The sequence below is a fragment of the Thunnus albacares genome, chromosome 10, assembly GCF_914725855.1.
Source record: "Thunnus albacares chromosome 10, fThuAlb1.1, whole genome shotgun sequence".
Classification (NCBI taxonomy): Eukaryota; Metazoa; Chordata; class Actinopteri; order Scombriformes; family Scombridae; genus Thunnus; species Thunnus albacares.
Window position 1 is genome coordinate 18,729,927 of NC_058115.1, and position 14,514 is coordinate 18,744,440.

The 14,514-nt window shown below is 38.5% G+C and overlaps 2 long non-coding RNA genes across 3 annotated transcripts; one reads left to right on the forward strand and one right to left on the reverse strand.

Annotated features, from left to right (window-relative positions):
* Positions 1 to 543: 543 nt before the first annotated feature.
* LOC122991103 lies at positions 544 to 9,987 on the reverse strand. 2 transcript variants are annotated; one of them, XR_006405532.1, is made up of 3 exons: positions 8,621 to 9,987; positions 4,586 to 5,563; positions 544 to 4,421 (listed from the first exon to the last, which is right to left on the reverse strand). It is a non-coding gene; the product is annotated as an uncharacterized LOC122991103 (long non-coding RNA). The 2 variants fall into 2 exon arrangements; XR_006405531.1 differs by lacking the exon at positions 8,621 to 9,987 and having other exon boundaries at positions 545 to 4,421; positions 4,586 to 4,660; positions 4,780 to 6,947.
* Positions 9,988 to 10,997: 1,010 nt separating this feature from the next.
* LOC122990578 lies at positions 10,998 to 13,658 on the forward strand. The gene is made up of 3 exons (XR_006405412.1): positions 10,998 to 12,052; positions 12,318 to 12,332; positions 12,844 to 13,658. It is a non-coding gene; the product is annotated as an uncharacterized LOC122990578 (long non-coding RNA).
* Positions 13,659 to 14,514: the final 856 nt, after the last annotated feature.

Genomic DNA, 14,514 nt, shown 5'->3' on the forward strand with positions numbered 1-14,514 from the left:
TTGGTCAGTTGTGGAAATCCAACTCAGCACAGATGTGTGACACCAGGAGTCCTGGCACAGCTTCTTTCAATACAAAAGCTGGACAAAGTTGATAAACACTCAGTGCCTGGTGGCTATTGTCCAAAGTGTGTCGGTGTGGCCTGAGCCGGTGGCCAGAACAGAGTAATTCCTTTTAGGCTCATTGAAACAAGCAGATGGATTATCTCTACTACTGTAATGAACCTATAAAACCCGGCTCGCGCTGTGTTTTTTGATCAGGTGTCTGTTATGCAATGAGCTATGCAAATGCAGTTGATTTATTTAATCTGCTATAACCCTTGAGTATAGTTAAGACCAGGCTGATGTGTGCAGCTGTCTAAATAGCCGGTGAGGCCTTGAAACAGTCAGGGAGGGCAGTCTCCCTCTGTGTGCCACTCCAGGCGAAGCTGCAAAGCTGCAGTCTGCATGGGAAAAAGACATGTAATAGTACACACCACATAAACGTAGCAGCAATTTTCCTTGTAGAAGCTTAAAAAAATCTTCTGTGCAGTGACCAAATAACAATTTACAGATAGTATGACCTCTTTTGGTATAATCTACTATTGCTAGTTAGTAGATTGCTTTTATATATGTTCTGTATACTGAAATAAAGAACGTGACAAAAACATGTCATTGGTGGTATTACTGAGTTTATTACTGCAAACAGCAACAGAAAACAGTAATTAAGATGCTTATTTGGGGCATTTTTATAAAGAAAGAAAGGCGTGGATATATCACTACCAACTAGAGTCCTCTGTCCAGGGAAAGCTGGATTATACAGCGTTACATGGTGTCCTTTAACATAGTGATCAAAGACTGGCCAGATTGGTAAACATTTTGCAGTGTGCAATTTACTGGTGTCACAGTACATGATTGGGGGGTTTTGAAGGCCTTACATTTCAAACAATTAGCCTGTCACTGCTGTTTTGGCCACCAACACACAAAACACCAGTGAGGTTTAAAATTAACTTGCGGTATTTTACTAAATTACAGATCCCCGGCTTCCTTAAGAGAACATTAATCCCTGCTAGATCAACAGACCAAAGCCCCAGAGGAAGCGTTGGGCGCTCTCCTCTGCAGAGAATTATGGGATTTCCCTCAGCGCTGGACCACCAGATGTTACATCAGAATGGAAGACATGTGTCAACTGAGCTCTTTGTGGCGGGAAGAGCCGGCACGCAGCACAGTATATGTTGTTTTGAGAAGAATTTGTTTTGAAAAATATGAAGCGAATATAACACGGTGTCCTGCTGCTTCATACGTATGAAAAGATCAGCAGAGGCACAGAGGTGAGGTGTCTTCTTTCTTTCTTTATAGTCGTTGATTTTCTCTCCCCGCTCTGATTCAGTGGTTGAGAGTATATCATTGTACCCCTGAAACCCCCTGACGGGAGAATAAGAGTGAGCACAGCAAGACTTCTGAATTTTATATTGTGTTTATTTTAGTTTTCGCTGTATTAGTTTAAGAGTATCTCTGAAGTTTGCAACTCTACAAACACAATATGCTGCAGTGTTACTTGAGGTCATTTAAAAACTCAGACACAGGTTATCGTGTGGAAATATGCTCAGCGAAGCCGTGTAGTTATATTCTGACATTGCTAAAATGTTAAAGTTTGTATTTTTTCAAGTTTAATATTTTTCAAGTGTAGTAAACTTGACATAATTATCATCTTCAGTAACACTTATCCAGATCTATCTGGATCTGGCAGTCATCACTGTGCAAAGCAGGTTAGACTTATCCACAGCTGGTAATGGTGCAAGTTGTTCTTTCAATGACCACAGACCAAAGTGTGAACACTAAAACTCCCAACACCACCAGCCTCTGACAAGCACCCCACTATCCAAAAGGCTCGTTCATTTGGCTAATCTCCACAGCTCCACGAGTAGAAATAGAAGCTATTATATAATCGAATGAGGTTATACTCTGCACTTAGCCACAACTGAAAATAAAATATACTCTCATAAACTCCCATTATGTCATTGCAGAGGAACATATTAAATCTATTTTAGTTTCTTACTCTCTCTTTCTGTGTGCATAAAAATTCCTGCAAGGTTATTTTGTATGAAAATTAATGAAGTTGGATGTATTTTATGGTGCTGATCAGTGGTGTGAAACACAATTTAAAATTCCTGTTCCGCTGAGTTTATCTAATGATCATCACAATGACATTATTTTCCACCTCTCAGGTTATACTTCAAGCAAATGTTCTCAGTAAAGTACCTAGTGATATAACAGCCAACATTTACAAGTGTACACCTATAGTATATTGGCTACAGATATCAAATGGCAATGAGTAAAGAGTAAACAAGTAAAAGTCATGTTAATGTGGCACTACAATACTTAAGTTCAGCATCACCATTTTCTGCAGCAAACCATCCAGGTTGCTGAATACGGCTTGTTTTTCTGTCACTTTCTGTGACCTATTAGGATTCATGCAACATTCCTGCAACAAAATCATATTTGTTGATGTTGTGACCAAAGCAAATGCTTAGCTTGTTCAGTTTCTTGCCTTTTTGTTTGTTTATTTGTATGTTAAGACAAAGGTACACTTCATGCATAGTCAGCCAGTGACTCATCCCAGTTTACGCAATGGGACACTTTAGCTAGCATTTGACATTATCAGACAACTATCAGTACCTCCCAATGATGCAGTCACAGCCAGTATGAACAAGAGCCCCCACTGTTGTATTGTGAGAACCCTTCTACATGGGCAGACTCCAGTAGCATGCAGTGCCATTTTAAACAAGGATGACATTCTTTGCACTGTGCACACAGTTGGTCTGTAGCGTGACAACTTCACATCAATTCCCATCAGCATCGTCGATGTAGGTCACAGGAGAGCAGTTTTCATAAGCATTTTTTTTTTTACCGCAGCGCTCCAAGTGCATTGGATTCCGTATCTCAATTTAGATTTGGCAATTAGTTATATAGTGAATAGTAAAAAAGCTGTAAAGTTGATGAGAAATTACACTTTCACTACTGCTCAGACTTTGGTTGCACACAAACCCTTTACCGTGCACGTGTTCGATCCAAAACTCATTAAAAAACTGCTTTCTGCCAGTTCAGCAGCTGTGTTCATTGACTAGCTTTATAGGTATATAAATGAGATGCATGTCAGTGTGTTTAGGACTTTGAAACTTTGAGGTTGTTTGAGTCGCATCCAAAAACCATGGCGTCATCTTTGAACATCTGTGGTGTTACTCTTCACAACCAGCAAAATCATTTAAATTGAGGTATAAAACTCTGCATGCATTCAACGCCAAATTAAGCCAGAATGTTTCTCTCTTTCATAGTGATATCTGATATGCATATAACCAGAGTCAATTAACAACAGTGGTTTTCAGAATGTATTCTTAAATTAAAGATCCATCTTTGACTTTAAAAACTGAATATAAATGTGTGCAACGTGACCAAATCAGTAGTATTCATCTGTGTACACATTTATGCAGCATATGTACATATGTGTGCATGCTGGTGAAGGTTAAAGTGCTTGGGCTGCAGTATGAAGAAAGCGCTGTGCAGGATTGGTCCTTTAGCACCATGGGAACATGTCATAGTTATTTACAAATGAACTTATTTGCAATGGTAAGCACACTTGAGCGTCTTACACAGGGTCTTAGAAAGAGGTAAACTTTGCTCTGATCCCCTTTCAAGTTTTGGATCAGATTATACACAGAGGCAGAGAATATTGGGAATGAGCTCCTATTGTTTGTGCCAGCATGTAATGGCTGGTCCCAGTGAAGCTTAAATCCATATCAGCTCCTTATCATCCTATGAAGTATTCAAAATGTTTTCTTTGCTTGGGGTGTTATCAAATGAACTTCATTAGTTTCACATAGTAATTCTCTTTGAAAAGCCTAATCTGGAACACTGAAATTCATCCTACAGTAAAGGTTTTTATATAATTTGTAGCATCAGTATCCAGACAGTATTTTATTGACAGAAAATGGTGGTTGCAATAGATAAAAGACATAAAAGGACCCTGGAATAACCAGTAAGTGTGATGACACATTGATTTGTTTGGCTTTCTTTCATTTATGAGTGATAAACTGTCCAGACATGCCAGTGTTTTCACACATGAAGTGTTTGGCGGGAACACATAGAAGCTGATCTCTGCTCTGGTAAATGGATTATTTTAGTCTGGAGGCCAATATTGGGAAAGCACCAGTTCTAAATCCACCTACTGATAAGGTTTGACCAGAGCGAAGTGAGGAACGAATGCAGGGACACTGGAGGAAGACAAAAAAGAGCAAGTTATGAAACCATGACCTTAATCTGTCTATTGTATTTGTGCCATATAGAAGACATAGACTCTTCATATCCACACTACATTGGCGCCCTTCAAACACATTTAACCTAACGATGGACAGCAGGAATGTTCTCTCATCTGTGATCCACATGACCTGAAAACAAACCAACAGAGCCAGAGATTAGTGTGAGGTTACATGTGAATAAATGTAGGTCAGTTGATCCAACACCGCAGAATGTCACATGCCATAACTTTAAGTGGAAGTGTAAAAGTATATCCTGTGTTCCTGTTTGAATGTCATGCAGATATGTAGCTCACATGTATCAAGTTTACAACCTCGCTGGAGTCCGATCATGTCACATCACTGCAGATGAAGAAGAACAAGAGATCCACCTTGATAATGAAAAGAAAATAATCTAAGACAGACGTGAAACTACTCACAGGTGAGCTAGCGCAATAGTGAATGGTTTTATGATGAGTTCATCATACTGACAAGTGACACATTAACTAACCTTTTCCTGTGTGTAACCACCAAGCATTGAATCATCAGACAAATATTTGGCGTTGTAGTCAGTAGCGTTGAATATTCCATTTATCATCGGGGAATTTGAGAGTTTGAATTAATATGCTTTGGGAAACGTAAATGGAGGTGGCAAAAGAAAAAGTGCAAATGAAATGAAACAAAGGCTGTGAGCACAAATATATTCATAAACTTCAGAATATGAATTATGCCAAAAATGTAAATGGATGACATTAATAAAAAGATATGTAGAGTTAAATGTTTATTAATGCAAAAATGCAAAGTTCATTTTAAATAAAAGTGCATTATCATTTCATGAGCTGGTGTCTAAGTTACTATGTTACCACGCAGCACTGATGTACATGCATCTGCTAAGCATACAATATACTGTACACAGGATGGACAAAATAATGGGAACACATGAAAATATAATGTAATATAAGTGTACAATGTTCAGTTTTAGTTGAAATCTTTGTCAGAGGGTTTTATTCTGCTCTATATGCAGGAAATTTGTGTGTGTTTGTTTGAGCATTAGCTTGCTCAGTTACCAGGACTCCCCATATATACTATCTGAAGATAGATGGTATCGCCCTCACATGCAAAGGCTCTTCAGATACAGGAAACAGCTGGTCCCTAATCTTGCTCAGCTCTGCATTCACATTTTAAGGGGAGTTGACCCACTCTTCAGTGACCGACCTGTGCTTTGACAGCTGACAGGAAAACATTCAGAAGTAGGCTGGTGATCCTTCCTGTCCAACTTACAGGCCCACAAGTCCCTGTGGCCACAGTAGAGAGAGAAAGCATGTTTGTCTTGTCAGTGAGCCAGAATAGCTTTCCCTCAGGAAACTCCTTGAAAACGCACAGTCAGACCTGAATAGAGCTCTGTGAGTTCTGCGCCGCAGCTGAGGCAGCACCAGGAAAAGCCAGCAAGATTTCAAATCTTCTCTCAGTTTATTTTCATCTCTGTGATACTGTGAGAACCTATTGTTATATCTCAGATAGCAGGAAATAGAGGGATTATCGTGAAATTGAAACTCAATTGTCTCGCACTGAGGTGTCAGTTACAAGTTTGATATATGCTACCAAGAGTCTCCAACACTTCCAGTTTCCATCTAGAGACACCAGGCCTACTGATTGACGTCACTGGTGATTTTTGCGGAGCACAACCATTCTTAAAACCAATTGATCACCTGCATCTACGTACAAATATATGTTTGCTCCTGTTAATTCTTGCAACTATGAAGTTTTACATGAACAATCCGTGCAACAGCATTTCCCCAGACATGTGCGGGTCACCAAGACAAAGAAGCAGGACCATTACCGTTTCCTTGACCTTGTTTGACTTTGACACAGACAAAACCTGTTCCTTGGGGAATATGAAAAGCCATTGTATTTTTTTCCATAAGTTGTTTTTACTGCACAGTCAATGGCTTCCTGTGTTTTAATGTCTTATTATAAACATTATGCGCTTGACTTTTCTTGATTCTATTTCTGTGTGAAAACCTCAGCTCAGACCCACCAATGGCAAAGAAAAAAAACCTTTAGTATTGTCATATAATGCTTCAGAAAGTAGTCTGGATTTTGGATTATATAGTATTGTATGACAACATACAATACTATATAATCTTATACTCTTACAGTATGTTTGTGTCTGCAAAATGTTGCTCGATCAATTGCCTGAAAAGCAGTTTTGATTGTCAGTGTTAGCTCCTTAGTTGGGAGGCCCAAGAATCAGGTATTGTCAACCATGCAGTATCACATATATATCAGTTTTACAGTATAATGTGTATTCACTGTCTTTATGTGCTTGTTCTTTTTAGTCACAGGGGTGTAGATCCTGTCCCAGTATACACTGGGCAGAACATTCAGCAGTTTTAATATAAATAATGAGTTACAGATACAAAGAATGGCCCTATATCCTGACCAGCAGAAAAATGGAGCGCTTCCTGTATGTGTAATTGATTTACCTCAGCTGCATTTGTTGCTTGACTTATGTTCTGTATCATATGTATTTAGCTGAAAGAATCAATTAGAAATACATCCAGCATGTTTACAGGGCCTTGAAACATGCTAATATTCCTAGAACTTTGTCCTATTGTAAGAATAAATTTTGTTTATTTGGCACTTTGGAAAGAACAGACTTTACAAAGTTTTACAACATCTGGAGAAAGAATTTTGAAGGAAAAAGAAAGAAAAGCTTGAGAAAATAGTATATATTATTATAAAGATAATAGCCTGAAATAGCTTTGTAAACATATCGTCATACCTGATCATTGGTTTCATAATATCCTGTCTTATCCTTTGATCCTTTGATGTTACAATGTTCACATTATTATTGTTATTATCAACATCTTTTCCTGCAGAACTTCATATGAAAATCATGTTAATCTAATGTATAGGATGCCAGCACATACTACAGTTTGATGGCTAACAAAACATAGTTATATATATTAAGTTGCATACTGCAGTGACCTAAATAATGGCCTTAAAAAAGACATAATTACTGTGTGCATATGTGTTGCGGTGGATTTCAGGCAGGGAATCAAAGCAAACAGCAAAGTAAGCGAGACTAAGGCACACACACTTCAGCACACACATATTGTATGTACACAAACCCTCTGGTTGGGGAGCGTTGCGTGTGAAGACCGTCTGCAGAGCTAGACAGTCTGCTCTCACCTCTGTCTGCCTCAGAAGTTATGCAACACAGGCTTGGCCACACAACATGCTACCCTCTGATTGGCTTGATGGAACTCACTGATTTGAATACCCTTCCCCCGAAACGGTTGCTGTCTGGAGTTCAACCGAGAGGAGGGCTGTTTTGAATGAATGACTGTGAAGTCAGTTTTAGAACATACACAAAACTGAAAAGCCCTCCGTCTAAAAGTCTACTTTTTTCTCTCTTTTGGCAGCTGGACACAATAGAGATCTTAAGACAAAAAAAATGTTCTGCTGTTCTGGGAGAGAGTGAACTGAGTGAACTGAAAGTAGGAAAAACATGAAGTTAAATCAACAAACCTAACCTCCCTTGGGTTCTGGTTTCAGTAGTGTAATCAAATATGGGAGGGAACTGCACTTCCAAAGCGTGACAAGTCAAAAATGAAAAAGCTGTCTTACATAAGAATCTGAATTCCAGTTATGCCTGCTATGAGACGCATGGGAAAGATATCCTTTTTCTGTTTGACCTCCTCATCCAAGACCAAATATAGAGTGACCAATGTTAAGCCTCAGCAAAGTCCTCAACTATGTAACCTTGAAAAAAAACGCAATCTCATTCTGCTTAGAGCTTATAAACAGCATGGACCACCGAAGATGATAAGATTTATGCTGGCTATTTCATGCTGCATCTCCCTTGACAAGGCAACAGGCAAGCCTAACACCCTTGGAAAATGTTATTTTGTGATACAGACATGATGTTTCTTGGAATCTGTGCAAAGAATCCTGGAACTCATTTGACATTATTCACAAAAAACAAAACTAGTGTTGTTGTTTTTTAGGGGAATAACACACCCTTCTGTTCGTGCAAAAAGAATGTGGGTTCATTCCAAAATGTGTCGGTTAAAACACCATGCTGACGTATTTGTTATTCATTGAGAAAAGTGTGAGGAAGTTTTTAGTGCTAGTTTGTACTTTGACACCTGCACATACATGCTGAATCATGTCATGGTCGTTCTTCTTTCTGCTCAGTTACCAAAATGCCAGGTCTTACATAAGCGAACAGCTCTGTATCAACACATCAGTTCACATATCTTTTATCACTGTTTGATATTGCCACAAAAACACACACACACACATTTGTTCTGCTGACAAGCCTAACAAGCACAAACAGAAGTGACCTGGTAGCATGTCTCCTCCCATCTTCTCTGATCTTCTCTCCCTCTGATGGTCAACATGTCAGTATCAATCCATGGTATTAAACTGACTGGCCTTGGCCTGCATCAGGGAGAGAAGCACAATAAATCAGACAAAAGCCCTGTCATTTTCCCTGCCTCTCTGGTCCAGAGGTGAGTCACCGCCTAAAACAAACACAACACCAGTCATCAGGATATCTACTGTACTTGATGCCAAATACTGCTGTACGTGTTAAACTGTGAGGGCTCTGACCTGCCTGGTATCACTCTCTGTACAGGTTGTCTTTGCTAGCAAGGCTCTGTTCTTAGAAATGTTTAAAAATTACCACATATATTGATTTTCGATGCTCAGGAGTCATAGGGTCACCCAATGAATTATGTTCTATTTGACTGCTGTTAGTGTGTCTGGAACAATTTCGGCGATAAACTGTGATCATATCTTTTGATATAAATCATGAGTAATATCAATAAAAAAAATCATTTTGCTGTTCTTTTTTGGTGTTATACGCCTGTATCTGCAAGTTTGTAGTCTTGATATGATTTATGTATTCTTATGTCTTTTTGTTTTTGCATTCAATCACATAGTTATTGCCAATATACTGGATGATAATCATACAAGACATATTGGAGGGCACCGTGGGTATGCATATGAAAAAAAAAAAAAACTCAGTAAGTAAAGCAGATGAGAGGATTTGCAGAGTTCAAAGACATTGATGCAAAAAAAGAAAAAGAATTGATCAGCCACACTAGAAGTTAGCCCCAGGAATAACAAACTAAAATAGTTGCATTACATGCATTCAATTTTCAATAACTGATTTTTCACTCAAGTTGCTGAAGTGGCACTTTTGGCAGATCTAAAGAGGTTAACTAAGAGATCTGCGTTAAAAGGCAGCAAGTCTTGCAGCAAAGCAAACACGCGATCTGGCCTCTAACATACACAAAGATGCATCTATATCCAGCTTGTTCGGAATGTACAGTACAGTAAGGTACAGTGAGTGCTGGAAGCCACAAACTCTCAGGCACTGAGTACAGTATATATCATATTCTCATGTGCAGCTGTCACTTTTATGCCCCTGGCTAGAATGGTCCAATTCATTAGTGGGGCCCGAGGTTATCTCTGGGGGTTTATTTATGAGGTGATACGACCAGTTCATGATATGTCACCATGTTATCAAACCGTGTTTAAGGTGTGTGGTGAGTTATTAGTGACGTAGGAAGAAAGGCGGCAAGCTGATAGCAGGGTCAAGAGTATGTGTGTGTGTGTGTGTGTGTGTGTGTATGTGTAAATGTGTGCATGCAGTTTGCAGTACAAGTAAAGCTACATTCAAAAGTAAGTACAACAGTATTAGCAACAAAATGTACCTACAGTATCAAAAGTACTTGTTCTGCACAAAAAGTGTCCAGTATTATATATTACATAGTTAGATCGGTAATACTGATGCATCAATGTGTAAGCAACTATTATTGCTGGTATTTTCTTCAACAAAATATCCTAAACTTTATTACTATTTTTTTTATCCTAATATGAAAAGTACCTACAGCTGTCAAATAAATGTAGTGGAGTAAAAAATACAAATTCCCTCCAATTGGAATAGAAGTATAAAATAGTGGAAAACACTCCAGTAAAGTAAAAGTTCTTCAAACTTCCTCAAAAGTACCAAATTCAGATATTTTAGTTTAGGTACACGACTGGTGCAGGATGTTTTTTTTTTCCTCGTGGAACTCTTCACTCCACGTGCAGCGTATATTGGTTCACGAGCCTGTGTGTGCATGACCTGCTGTCTGTGTGTGTACATTATGTGTATTGTTTGCTCTGAACAGTGTGTTTCTTTCCCCTGGGAACAAACTACCTAAATATAGAGAGCAAGGTCTGACCTGCCACTATGTACGTATTTGTCCTCGACACAAGACAGACACAACAAGGCCCGACACGGCAAAAATCAAGAATAGCCGTACTGTATGGTTCTAAGTCACAACTGTGGAAACTGTAAAATTTTCATCCGCCATTAATATTTTAAAAAAAGAAAAAGGTTTTTGTATTATAATGTTTGTTTCTTTTTTATTCTTTAGAAATGCTAGAAAACTCAGCTCCTTATGTTTCAAAGTAATGATATTTGACACACTGACTTAAATTCCACTTTAAACTTTAAATTTTAAATTTACTTTAATAAATTCCTACTTACCTGAGAATTCCAGTGTGATTTGAGTTTTATGCTTTTCCAAACATCTCAATCTCCTTTTTGTTTGTTTTTTTATTATTATCTGAGTGTAAGGTCTAGGGATAGCCTCTGTAGTATTCTTTACAGATTGTGAAGCTCTCTGAGCATTCAAATAACCTTCTGGGCTATATAAATGGATTTTATTTGACTTTATATTCAGTTCCCAAAAGCATAGAAGCAATTCAGGAGAAGTAATCCCTTCATTTTGTGGCAAGATAAGGGGAACCTTTGATGCCAAGGCACAAACCAAATTTGTCCACCAACTATAGGCCATAAAACTTAACAGGTATGAAACAGATTTTAGTAATTATGGCTTTAAATTACAAGTTTACTGAGAGAAAAAATAACAGAACATGAAAAATCTCACAAGATCAAAACAGTGGAAAACAAGCTACAATGAAGAATTAAATAAACAACCCGATCACACTGAAGCCGTCTTTCCACACAGTAGCTGGAAAACAAGGATTAATAGAAACATGAAACCCATTATTTAACTCTCATTCCACCACTTCACAGTACAATGAGAACATGATGAAATTTGTAAGTGCCTGTCACGGCGAAGGGGTTTACTGTGACTGTCAGCCTGCATTCAGTGTGTGTAATAGCTACTTGAGACACCGTCTAAAAACACTTCAAACAATGAAGGTTCTGAATGAAGGTTTGTTGTGATGGACAGACACTATGACACAGCGAGGAGCCGTCTACCTTTTCACGGTAATGAACATCTTAATGTGATCTGAAGCTGTAAAGAATGTGCTGCGGGGGATAATCTTACACATTAATGTGAGTCTTGCATAAAGCCCTAAAGTGTCTGTGTGTGTCAGTGTGTGTGTGTGTGTATGTGTCATGTATATTTGAACAGACAGACCTTTGGTGTATTTCTACTTTTTCTCTACTTTTTACAGACTCTAGCTCCAGTTTGGGTATTTCTTGTAGCGCATCCTGCCGCACCTCCCACATTTCTAAAGAACACTTAAAAGGATGAAAGTTTTCTTTGCAGTTTAAGCCATCAAAGCATTAACGCGGAATTTTCTTTTTTTTAAACTGAACAGGTATATCCAGCGTATTAGTCAAAAAACCCTGTGATCTCCTAAATCCAACGGAATGTTTTTGGAGTTGAATGAGTTCCTGTCTGACAATCAAGACTGACGGTCAGAGGTGAAGGTCAACTCCTGATACCATAGAAAAGGAGCAGCATGTGGGTGACCTTTCTGCATAATAACCATTGCATAAGCCTCAGTGTGTATGCATGAGTGGGTGTTTGTTTGTGTGTTGCTGTGCTTACTTGGTTGTTTGTGTTCGGTTTGCATGTGGTGGATCCTGCTGGGGCATATTTGTGTTTGAGTTTAATGCGTGTGTAGGAAAGCACTTACACCCAGTTTATTTTTAACCTGTGCATGTGTGTGTCACCCTTTTTCCATGCCACAACCACGATGCCTCCGGCCTTTCCCGTTAATCTGCAGGGCAACACAGCAAGGGTGAGACTCCTGAATCCAGGCCAAGTTATGTTTATACTCTTAACCTTATCGTCTGTAACTGTGGTTCCAATGATGCCAAGAATTAGATCACAATGTTCAGCACCTCTTCAAATGTTGTCTGGAAGGCTGAGGGATTACCACAACGCCGCCTAAATAGGCAATGATGCTAAATGGAGGGAATGATGTTAACTGATGTACCACTCCACAGCAACAGACACATTGTTGCTGAATCTGTACATTCCTCCAGTAAAACACACATTTGGTATTCTCTCTGTACGTTCAGTCATTACAGTTGCACTCCGACTACTAGTGATAGCTCAACGTGAATGGAATTTTGCAATGTAGCGCTGTCTATTTCAATATCTGGAGTATGTACAATATGTGCCTCTTGCGGGAGGATGAATGTCTCTGCCTTGCTAGCAACCTGTCAAACCCATCATACCCTGGCTGCGAGCGCCTCACGCTCCACTCCGCTAACGGCGTGTTATCTGTCTGGCCTTCTTTCTCTTAGGCTGTCGAGTCACCTGAACCCAAGCAGCTGGGAATGTTGTTTGCTGATGTGTCTCCTCTGCAAATCGACACCTCATAGCCTCAAAGCCCACCGACACCACTTGCTGACAAATGATTTACTGGTCAAAGAGGCTGTGGACATGCACATGTTTACGATTGATATATTATGCTAGTAGCATTAGCGCAGTGCCACATATTTCTTAAAAGTTTAAAACGCTCAAGCAGTTTTATAAATTATTCTGAATTGGTGAATGTGATAATTGTTGTTTATGGGCTTTTGTTAGCTAATGACGCTGACTAACGTGCTGTAGTTGCTATGCAATTTTAGTGTTTTAATTAGTGTTTGCATCATTTTATTTTTGGTAAACTAACTTAAACCTTTACTATTCCACATGTATATTTGTGTATATTGATTGTTGTACTTCAGTATACTGTTTAAATACAGTACATATGTATTATAAAAAATGCAAAAACTGAATACCTTTGATATGTAAATGTAAGGTTTTTTGATCTTGTTACATTCTCTATAGCACAAGATGCAAAAAGTTGTCGCCTCATCGACTGATATTTATTATATAATTTCAGTGTGCTTGTAAGCACTCGGCAGGTGTTGCAGCAGTAGAATATCAGTATAATTGCTTTTAAGTAATATAACACAGAGAGTTCCATGTGTTTACATGCTGTTGTACACTTGGGGTTCAGGTTCAGTACATGTGTGTGAATGTGTTAAGTGTTGTCGCTGGCAATAAAGCGTGTTACGTAACAAACACAAAGTGTGAACTACTCCACGGAAACACATTCATTTCGCAAATGAACTCAAACAACAACAAATTAAAGGCATTGCAGACTGACTTTTTTTAACCTTTATTGTGTTTCATTGATCAACCATTATTATAAATAATAACTAAAAGAATAATGGTTAGATGAAGATGTAGATAGATGTAATCACAATTTATCACTATTATTGCATGAAAACCATGAACCCATAAAGTCATATAATCTAAGAACAGTAATCTCAAGTTATTCATTTCTGTTCATGTGGTTTTTTTTCAGGCTTTTCACACTTTTTCTTTCATGTCATATAAATAATCAGTCACTAGCAGTGACACATTTATGCCAAAATGCACGTTATACACTGTATAATGAATTCCATTTTCTATGCAGACTCAATTACTAATAGATACACATAGCCAAGCTCTTCATCACATATTAACATATAGTCTTTGTCACTTTTAGTTTTCTCCCTGAAGGAAGGAACTGCATTCATACTGAATGTTAAATATTACATTCAGCAGTGAGAAGTAAAGTACATACCACTGCTGCAGGTGACAAAAGTAGCTCAAAGGCACAACGATACAGTCTGTGCGTCATTAATCTTCAGGGGAGACATACGCTGCTGTCATGATGTTTTGCTTCCATGATTGATTATCAACCATACTTGAATGTTTGTATGGCAGCTAAATGCAAAATTGTAAATATGAACGCTATGGAAATAGAAAAATCTTAATTAAGACATCATGCGAGGGGCAACTTTTTAGATGAAAGCCTCACTCTGTTCAGTGCATTACTATATAATACCGTTCATTCATGATGGCATGAGTGTTTTCCCTTGTGACCCACAAGGCTTAAACCTAAAGCAAATGAAAACTGTCAGTTATGATGTTTTGTTTCA